Source organism: Haliotis asinina, chromosome 2 (genome assembly GCF_037392515.1).
Source record: "Haliotis asinina isolate JCU_RB_2024 chromosome 2, JCU_Hal_asi_v2, whole genome shotgun sequence".
NCBI classification, from domain to species: Eukaryota; Metazoa; Mollusca; class Gastropoda; order Lepetellida; family Haliotidae; genus Haliotis; species Haliotis asinina.
Window position 1 is genome coordinate 7748352 of NC_090281.1, and position 10640 is coordinate 7758991.

The following is a 10640-nucleotide window of genomic DNA, read 5'->3' on the forward strand; positions in this document are numbered from 1 at the left end:
ATAAAGTGTGTATTGTGCGAGACTGCGCGACCTCTTAGGTAGGATATAGTGGTAGGTATCTGCACCACTCTCTAACTGTATGATGCTTGTGTGTACATAGCCATATACTCTGCGAGTTGATTGTTGGAACTGTTTGACAAATGCACACAAGTTTGTGTATGTCACTGCAATAGCAACGTTGTACCGAAAATCTAACTTGATCATATTTGAATTTTTGTTTTTCAGCTTGTACCTTGTCTCTTGTGCATGTATATGCATGTAAATGTTTGATACACACTGTTGTGAAACAGTGCCGTGATAGCCATACATTAACATTAACTTACGAATATCTTACAGATATGAGAGCTTCAAAAATGAAGGCCAAGTCAGTATTAGAGCCATTTAGATACAGGAAATCTACGTTGCACATGTCACGTACAGGGGATCAGGGAAATATCTGAACATGCACTTTCCGAACCGTTAAATGTTTGAACTGTTACTAACAATTAAATGTCAGAACAGATTATTACTACCTGCTAAACCTCCCTCCCTCCCTCCCTCTCTCTCTCTCTCTCTCTCTCTCTCTCTCTCTCTCTCGCTCTCCGCACGTAGTGACAACTATTGAACACACTTTGTATCAGAGTGCATACTTTATATACAATAATATAAGTAATTAAACGCCACACAAGTCAGACTAACTAGTTCACAGTTCTCTACATCCTAACTATTGCATTAGACGGTAAATGACTAGTGAGTTGGACAGTTACTGGAGTAATTACTATGATCAACTCTTTCGTTATTACCTGGTATTAAATAATTTGTACTGATTACTGTACGGTCCTGATTATCCATGTATGATATAAAATGTGATGTAACAATATTTCGATGAGGTTTCAGAAAGTTTCTGAAGAAAGACCATTTAGTGTTGGAAAGTTAGTTTGAGAGAATTTAGAATGATCGCCGAAGTGCAAAAATTAATAATTTAAAAAGATAAAATACTAGTAACCTTACATACGGCAGTTGTGTGACTATCCACCTTACACCGCCACGCATATAGCAAATGCCATAACAGTTTGAAAGGAAATGACTTAGAAATGCCCCTTTAAAGTTTCAGCTTTCATTGGTGTCGAATTGTAAATGTCAGATCAAGGTAAAGATTTAAAATCTAATTCATTTATCACATTCATGTATTTGGAGTCCTATATTACCCATTATTCATTCCATTTTCAACTTGATCTTATAAGGTCCATTCATATATTCTTTAAAATGGATATTATGACGTCCATCTTGAAAATAGTGCTCGGACCTCTTGAATAAATTGCTGAGTCAACCCTAGCGATAACAAGCATCCTCAGTTATTTACAAGGAGTCACGACCGACAGACGATGGACAAACATGCCACAATATTCTCACTTGACTTCTAGCCAGGTAAACTAATACCATCCAAAACAAAAATTGAAGATATTTCTGACACGTGCATTGACAGTACGGTACCAAACACTGTTGCAAAAGGCACATTTCCCCTCATTAATCGGCAGCAGTTTATATCATAATCTCAATAATGTTATTTTCTAAAACAGTTCTGGCAAGTTGAGGTTAGCCCCTGTTGGATCGTGCAGCCGAAATCCCAATTCGTAAGCCTGAAATTAAATATATGAATATGAAAAACTAATCTATTAACATTGAATTTAAGTTCTATTTCTTTCGTCTGATTGTTACTCAATCCCAGTGCTCCACCAGACCTTTTTGTACTTTTACAAATACTTTTTATGCATCAACATCATGATTTGACACTCTTTCAACATTGATAATGCCCATCTTATTACGTAATGTTAACTTGTTGCTGAAGACAAGTTCTCACCCGGGTCTTCACGGGTGTACAATGACAGGTTACAATTACTGATAACAATTGATATTATGCTTGCTCCTAAGTGTAATATTCTGCGTGTATTTAGGTGTTGTGATACATACCTCCAGAGAGTCAAGGTTAGTGAGGCAGTTCACTATGAACTCGTCATTTGTCCCGATAAAGCTGTCTCCAACCTGGAGTTTAGCGGCGAGCAAAACCTCTTGTCTGGACAGAACCGGCACGTATCCCATACTGTCAGAATACATAGCATTGCTTTGTTACGAATGTACAACGGTATTCCTTTCATAAATAATGGAAGCATATACAGAAACATCAATCTTAAATAGATAATTTCCCTCATCAGGACGTCACTTTTATGTGTTTCACGTAGACACCAAATTTTGAACACTGGTAAGTCGGTCGGGAAAAACTAACGAAGGAAAAAAAACCCCCAAAACTTAATAAAGACAAAATTATCTGAACAATGTTCTTTATTCTCATTTATTGTAATTGTTATTACAATTTCTCGCGTTCGTTGGACTTGAGGCAGCATCTGATTTGACGATAACCATTTTATATGACGAGGAGGCATGTTTTAGGTTCGAGTCGGCGATGTGGGAACAAAAAATGTTTTGGGGGATCGGCAACGAGGTCAGAAAACTCGGTCGGGCGATGAGAAACAAACTATAATACTGCTGCCCTTATTGTTCTAAGTCTGTCAACTCCACACTCATGGGTTTCATCTTAAGGTGACATGTCTTGAACGTTTAGTTGTTCTTCAATGCTGTCAAAGCGGCGTTAAGGAAACTCATTCAGTCAGACACGCATTTCATTGTGCAGCGTCAACATACAAAGGACTTATACATGAAGGAAGCATTGAACGTCTGGAAACATTAAGTATTGACGTCAGTTTATCTTTGCTGATTTCTAGGTGCTTTTCAACACGATTTAGACATAATATCTTTCTCCCATAGATGTGAAGGTACTTACGTGAACGCTGCTTTCCATAGGGTCGTGAAGGGGTCTAGCATTTCTTTCACAATTTCATTTCCAACACATCTTATGACGCTTTGTTTACCTGGAATATACACCACTTCAAACTGAAATAAGTACAATACTGATCAAAGCTGTTCAACAAAGGGATTGAGTCAAAATGAACATCACTATGCAAACATCATCTTCGAAAGAAGATATGCTATATTTTATGGAGTCGGTTGTTTGTGAAGATAAATAGTTTATTATTTGTATTTCATGTATTTTTAAATCGGGGCAGAAACTTTTCATGCATTACATTCGTCTTACTTTACCTTGGTATCATGGTTTATATTCATGTTGCTTTACCGTAAACGAGCGGTGTTCGTGTTACTTTACCATGAACGTGTGGTATAAATAGTATGGCGGTTTGTATTCGTGTTACTTTACCATGAACGTGCTGTATAAATGGTGTGATGGATTAAATTCGTGTTACTTTACCATGAACGTGTGGTATAAATAGTATGGCGGTTTGTATTCGTGTTACTTTACCATGAACGAGCTGTATAAATGGTATGATGGTTTATATTCGTGTTACTTTACCTTGAACGTGTGGTATAAATAGTATGGTGGTTTGTATTCGTGTTACTTTACCATGAACGTGCTGTATAAATGGTGTGATGGATTAAATTCGTGTTACTTTACCATGAACGTGTGGTATAAATAGCATGGTGGTTTGTATTCGTGTTACTTTACCATGAACGAGCTGTATAAATGGTATGATGGTTCATATTCGTGTTACTTTACCATGAACGAGCTGTATAAATGGTATGATGGTTTATATTCGTGTTACTTTACCTTGAACGTGTGGTATAAATAGTATGGCGGTTTGTATTCGTGTTACTTTACCTTGAACGTGTGGTATAAATAGTATGGCGGTTTGTATTCGTGTTACTTTACCATGAACGTGCGATATAAATGGTATGATGGTTTATATTCGTGTTACTTTACCTTGAACGAGCTGTATAAATGGTGTGATCGTTTATATTCGTGTTACTTTACCTTGAACGTGTGGTATAAATAGTATGACGGTTTGTATTCGTGTTACTTTACCATGAACGTGCGGTATCAATGGTGTGATGGTTTATATTCGTGTTACTTTACCTTGAACGTGTGGTATAAATAGTATGGCGGTTTGTATTCGTGTTACTTTACCATGAACGTGCGATATAAATGGTATGATGGTTTATATTCGTGTTACTTTACCATGAACGTGTGGTATAAATAGTATGGCGGTTTGTATTCGTGTTACTTTACCATGAACGTGCGATATAAATGGTATGATGGTTTATATTCGTGTTACTTTACCATGAACGAGCTGTATAAATGGTGTGATGGTTTATATTCGTGTTATGTTACCTTGAACGTGTGGTATAAATAGTATGGCGGTTTGTATTCGTGTTACTTTACCATGAACGAGCTGTATAAATGGTATGATGGTTTATATTCGTGTTACTTTACCATGAACGTGTGGTATAAATAGTATGGCGGTTTGTATTCGTGTTACTTTACCATGAACGTGCGATATGAATGGTATGATGGTTTGTATTCGTGTTACTTTACCATGAACGAGCTGTATAAATGGTGTGATGGTTTATATTCGTGTTACTTTACCTTGAACGTGTGGTATAAATAGTATGGCGGTTTGTATTCGTGTTACTTTACCATGAACGTGCGGTATAAATGGTAGTATGGTCTACATTAGTGTGTCACTTTACCTTGAACGGGCGGTATAGATGGTATGATGGTTTATATTCGTGTTACTTTACCTTTACAAATGGTAGTTTTTCACTTGGAGGTACGGGAAGTTAGCAAACCATAAAAACACCCGAATATTACTTCGTGTGAACAAAGTAAATCATGATCCGAATATATACAAAATTACAGAAACAAAACTTTTTGGAAATCTAACTATATAGAAGCTAATTTAATACATCACAGCTAGAGACTAATCAAACTTGATTATCAGCTGTAAGAGACTCAGCAGGACTCAAAGACGATGACAAGAATGGATCACGGAAAATCAGTGGTGACGCCAGGTTTCTCGTACATCAGAAATAAAGTAGACATGTGACATATCTCCAGAAATACCAGTGGACTATCATATTCATTGTTTTGTACTCTGAACTAGTGAGTGAGTGAGTGAGTTGAGTTTTACGCCGCACTCAGCAATATTACAGCTATATGGCGGCGGTCTGTAAATAATCGAGTCTGGACCAGACAATCCAGTGGTCAACAACATGAGCATCGATCTGCGCAATTGGGAACCGATGACATGCGTCAACCAAGTCAGCCAGCCTGACCACCCGATCCCGTTAGTCGCCTCTTACGACAAGCTGAGTCGCCTTTTATGGCAAAGTACTACAAAGTCAAAAACATATGACGTGGCATGAGAACATGTTGTAACTATAATCCCGAAGGGCTGAAGTTATAGAACTAATTTATACACTAATGCTTCACGGTAGCTAACCAGGAATACAGGCGTGACCTACCAACATATATAGCTGCTGATAGATAGGGCTTGCTGACCCACACACAGTCGCCTGGCGACACGATGTTCCCCTCCTCGTCACATATATCATGTGCTCTCTTTGTCACAAAGCCTGAAACATTCACAGAATAACTGCAATGACTACATGCGTTTCTAAAAACATAATATTTTGATGCATGTAGTGTTTGTGAGTTAATCCTTGAACTTGGGCTCCTTTCACGAAACAACTTTTTTTAAGGTTACCATGAACACATTCTTTAACATTGCTGCCATGGTACCTAGGTGGGTCAGGATAACCGTAGCAGTTTGTGAAAGGAGGCTCCGGTGTGCAATATATCCGGCTGTATCTCACGACCACATGGAAATACTGAACTTGGAAAGCCGATGACCGAACGCATGAGTAATCAGGGTGTGACCATTCAGTCCCCATTTGAAATGACAGCCAGGCACCCAATTGAGACATGTGTAGAGAAAACAGCGAGATTCAGGATTTCCTGTAGCAACTGAAGAAACAATGCTAGAGACATCTATCATTCACTCAGGAACGACAGTTGAAATGCCATTGAAGATACTAATATGTAAATAAATCTCGATGAGGAAAGACAGCTAATACATCATTCCGATTTTTTAAAGATAATGCCATGTGTTTCCTACTGACATTTTGAGAAAAAAACGAGACAAAGCAAATGAAATATTAGTCCTACAGGTAAACATCCCTCAAAGAAAGGTCCAAATAATATGGTGAGAGTTATTCGTGATGACATGTACTTTAGTCGTATTTTGTGGGTTTCAATTAACAGTGGGACGCATTCTATCCCAGTCTGCACGTGTATTCAGTGGGGTTTCTGTGATAACTTGAAGAAATAATCCGCAAATGTAACGTACCTGTCAGTTTCGTAAGAGTGTCTCTCAATGACCTATGGGTGTCTGACTTCCCCGAATCTGAGCTGTAGTTAATCTCTCGAAGATGGGGCAGTGGTGCAGGTTTTCTCAAGGTCCAGTTACGATACAAGTCATAATACTGCTCAGTAATATTGTCGACACCGGGTTCTTCAGGTGAGTCGTCATCTGGGTCAGTCTCGGGTATTTTGCGTGATGTGTAGTGTAACTTGAGTCTACGTATGCATTCTGGAACCGCATAAACTACTCTCTGGACAAAAGTCTGATTTTCTCGGAATTCATGTTCTTCCCCCTTTCCATTAGGTATTGGCACTTGTCCCACTTCACTTTTAGGGGTCGATCGTCCACACGGGATGTAAAAGAGATCGCATCACTTGTGACAAAACCTGAATCACTGGAGGTTTCGGGGACTCGTGAAACGGGAGTCACCGATCTCGATCGCTGTTTGTCATTAACAACGGAGAATTCATAAACACGGTGTTCATGGGAATTTAAAGATTCTTTGTCTAAAATCTCATCCAGCTGTTCTGTGACTCTCTCTGTGTATTGCATGCCATGTTGCAGCTCTGCTTTCAATGGTTGCCTGGAATACTGTTTGCCCGAAAGCGATCGGTTGTTTATTTGGGAATTATAAGGTACTGATGTAAAGTTGGTCCTCTCATCGTGTCCTTCTTGTGCTCGGGTCTCTTTGGCATAGATGGGCACTGTCATCACAGTTCTGGTGTTTGGAGGCTTTCTCGCTTCATATTTCGAAACCTTTAGTTTGTAGGCGTTCCTTGCATACGTGTCGTAAACACGAGCGTGTCTGTACTTTTGTTTGTTCGCACGTTGTTGCATCGTCGCTGTAGTGGCAACATTCACAGGTCGTATATGTCTTCTTCTAGGATGCATTGTTACTTATGTATGATTTCATACATTGTCGATAATCCTTCACAGGTGAAACTATGAAACTACTTCGGGCCTTCGTATGTTTCTCATATTTGAGGCGTGAGGCTCAGGAAGCTGAAAAACGAAAATGAATTTATGAAGAATATTACAAGTACATTTGTCTGATTAGCATAGTGGCGTAACTCTGTAGTTCAAGCGTTTGTCTGGGTCCGGGTTCGACTCTAGCTTCCACGTTGTTATTATGTCTGAACTCCATTCAAGGTGTTCTCATAAATGGCGGGAATATTGCTATGAACGAGGTAAAACACCATTCAGTCAGCTGGCATGGGGCTCATGCGCATCGTTACCTTAGGTACGTCGAAGTATGTCTACTTAACTGTAGTTCGAGACACATGTAATGTTGATAATATTGCTGATCAGTAATTTGCAACCCAGTGCACAGTATGTTGCGCTAATGGTGATAGTCTTTTCCGTGTATGTCTTTTTTCATGTGCATGAACTTCAGTTTCGCTGCAATAGGTTTAAGGTGTTGCATAAAGTTATTTTCTATGTGCGACCATCTGACTTAATATTAGGATGTGACTTGCCTCTGACACTCTAGGACAAGTACTGAACGCAATCGTTTGGTGTTGTAACGTATCTTTATGAAACAACACAACGTCTTTCCTGTGTTAGGACAATCACACATGCAGCATTTTGGCTCCCAGATAGGTCTGATCTTCAAAACTGACAGCGAACGTGGCCGCAGTCCCCCGTCATAAGCCATACATATATCATTCGAAGACTTCTCAATGAACGCATGTCCTCATGAGCTTTCAACAAAATGTGGTTATTTCGAATTATCACGTTTCCTAAAACTCTCTATCCCTCTCTCTCTCTCTCTCTCTCTCTCTCTCTCTCTCTCTCTCTCTCACACACACACACACACACAGACGCACGCACGCACGCACACACACACACAGAGACATACATACATACATACATACATACATACATACATACATACATACCTACATACATACATGCATGCATGCATGCATACATACATACATACATACATACATACATACATACATACATACATACATACATACATACATACATACATACAGACCTAATCGAAATGTGAGCGCCATATGTCAGATATATATGGTGTTGTGTCAGTACAGGTACGGAACTTCATGTTACTTCTGTGTACATTACAAAGGAATGACACTCTGCAAACCATAATTCACAAACGACAGCTAAATTCCAGTTCCTCGTCACAAAGAACAAAACATCAGTTCAGTGACTTCGGAAGGTAATTCCCGTAGACCGGAATTCCTCTCCGGAATACAGATTCCTATATCATAATCATCTACTGGAAAGTGCTAAGACCACGTCTAGTGGATTTTGGATCTTGTGTTAGAGAAAGAACAATTCATATAATATTGAGAACCATGAGGAACACAAACGCACAAAACAGCAGGATATCAGCTTACCTTTGTCAACATACTATCGCGACAGTAGGAATCAGAGGAAATATCAAGGTATACTTACATTTTGACAGCCCACAAAGCCATGTTCAGTGCTGGGTTCGCCTCACACCCTAACATGACTTTCATTTTGCATGGTTTCCCACATATACGTATTCAGACATACTCCGTCATTGATCAGTAGAACCACCAACGGTGTATTCCAGCTATTGAAATGCCTGTGTTCATCCTGAAAGCGTGACTGGGTATTACAAGAATGACATGACTTCTTCTCGATTTTGTATTGAATGGCTTTTTGTTATCCCTTCAGTGTCACTAACACAAATCCATTCGTGATAGTCTGACCCAGTTCTGCAATCGGTCATTGTATGGCCATGACGGCATACACCCTCAATGGTATGAAAGTTGATCGCCTGTGATCTTGTTTGAACGCGCGCATTGTGGAATAATATTACCCTTCCGTACTGACAGGCTTGTTGAGTCATACCCACACAGGCGTTCCTCGAGGGTGCTGACTTGGACATTGTAGCACATATTTTATGTTAGTAAACAAGTTTATCTTAGTACACAAGTTTATGTTAGTAAACAAACATTGTCAACATGTATGTATCATCTTGTGTTATATCTTCCTACAGATATATTTGTAATTCCGTTTCTAAACAGTTTTGTCTAGGGGGTTAATGAGTTTAGTTTTACGCCACTTTTAGCAAACTGAATGAACATTTTAGCAACATGTTGGCGAATGTGCGTAGGGAACTTGGCGGCACATGCTATGTACACGATTCCAGGTTGTGTTTGGAATGTGTGTTTGTGACGAATTCATGGAACCTCTTGGTTGGCCAGTTTTACCAGTTTCAGAGAAACGAGTGGTAGCACAAACCTTACAACTTAGTTCTGGAAACCCATTTGGTACACGAAACTCACATCCGAGGGTTAAATCGTATAGTTGTAATTCTACTGAAACAAATACACACTCATGATATCGTCACAGTTGTAATTCTACTGAAACAAATACACACTCATGATATCGTCACAGTTGTACAGTCCACTTTGCTTTTAGCAGAGAATTCTGGTGGATGTAGAGATGGCTTTGCTGCTCCAGTCTATTCTGACACGCTCCTGAATGACACTGCGTCCTTCAAAAACCTATTAGCCAAGTATGTAACGCATATCAGATCGAATCCCGCAGTGTACCCGAACAGCCATGAATCTGTGAAACAGCACTTACTATCGCTAACCTGTGTTGTTCATGTATAGATATATACAGGTACATTTACATGTGTAATTATTATTTGTGTTTCTTGATGAGGGATATTTATTTATCTGTTCCTGGGTTAAAATAGGTACATGATTGCCCCAATATATATTTCTTAGACGATGTAGGTAAACTGTCCAAATCTCCGTTAAAGGAAGGATAACAATATATGGATGAACAACTGCATTATAACAGTGGGCGGCGTTTCGGCATGGGTTCTAACAACGGTACTCAGCAAATGATAAACAGAAAACAGATTGAAGAGCATACGTACAAGTGGACGGCACTGTTTGTGAAGTACAGTAGTTCTGCAATAGCATGGGGAAACAAGATAGCATAAAGAAGATCAGGCAGACAAACCTGGAGTATACAAACAGAAAAACGACTGAATGTTTTATGAGGTGATAGCCATAGTAGACAAAATGTATTGGATTGGTTAGGCCATTGATGATTTGCGGTTGTAGACCTTTGCTGTAGATAGCCTCTTTTCTTTTCTGATCTCGGAGTCCTTTGGTTGGTTTTTAGGGTTTAGACTCCGAGTGCCGTAACTCTGATTGTTTCGGATATGTTCGGATTAGGCTCATTTGGAGTCTGATTTTATAATTAATACTGATGTATATTGCTCTTTGATTCGGATTGTGAGAGGTCGGGACGTTCTCGGACACACTTTATCTGAATCTTCTTTTCTCAGTGTATGAATTGGTATAGGCGTAATCTCGCCATAAGGCACCAACATACAAAATGGAAACGTCGTTTATTGAGCAAATCTGA

The 10640-nt window shown here is 39.2% G+C and overlaps 1 pseudogene; it reads right to left on the reverse strand.

Moving 5' to 3' along the window:
* Positions 1 to 1550: 1550 nt before the first annotated feature.
* Positions 1551 to 7142, reverse strand: LOC137273080 (uncharacterized; annotated as a pseudogene).
* Between the last annotated feature and the right edge of the window lie 3498 nt (positions 7143 to 10640).